Here is a 769-nt window from a genome sequence, read left to right on the forward strand (position 1 = left end):
ACATCAAGGCGAACTACATGGTCGCCTATATTAGTGCCCCTGGTATGACTAGGTAATAGTCTAGTATTGGATAGACTACTCAAAGCTGTTTCTGTTTGTATAACAGGCCACAGTTGTTTTGCCTTACTCACTGTTCGTTTTGAATTCGTGGTGTATCTACTCACCAATGGTAACCTATCTGCTGTGACTTTCTGGTTGGATCAGGGGATCAGTAATTGCTGCCTGGGTATACAGAGAACTGCCTCCTTAGACTTTTCAAGATCCCTAATAGGATACCCCCTCTGCGCAAATCTAAGTAGCATTTCATCAAGAGCCCTAATGGTGTCCTCTATTAGAAATTTTCTACTTCTAACTACTGGTTCATAAATGAATACGTTTTTGAAAATGGAATGCATCAACAGAACGGTGTTGGCAGTATAAAAATATCTACAGCACCTTATATTCCCAGGTGGTCTCCCATCCAAGTACTAACCAGGCCCAACACTGCTTAGCTTCCAAGATCAGATGAGATTGGGCGTATCCAGTGTGGTGTGGCTACTTAGATTTGCGCAGAGGGGGTATCCTATTAGGGATCTTGAAAAGTCTAAGGAGGCAGTTCTCCGTATACCCAGGCAGCAATTACTGATCCCCAGATCCAACCAGAAAGTCACAGCAGATAGGTTACCATGGGTGAGTAGATACACCACGAATTCAAAACGAACAGTGAGTAAGGCAAAACAACTGTGGCCTGTTATACAAACAGAAACAGCTTTGAGTAGTCTATCCAATA

At 42.9% G+C, this 769-nt stretch overlaps 1 pseudogene; it reads right to left on the reverse strand.

The window, feature by feature from the left end:
* Positions 1-423: 423 nt before the first annotated feature.
* On the reverse strand, positions 424-542 carry LOC134892749 (5S ribosomal RNA; annotated as a pseudogene).
* Between the last annotated feature and the right edge of the window lie 227 nt (positions 543-769).

This window comes from Pseudophryne corroboree, chromosome 3 (genome assembly GCF_028390025.1).
Source record: "Pseudophryne corroboree isolate aPseCor3 chromosome 3, aPseCor3.hap2, whole genome shotgun sequence".
NCBI classification, from domain to species: Eukaryota; Metazoa; Chordata; class Amphibia; order Anura; family Myobatrachidae; genus Pseudophryne; species Pseudophryne corroboree.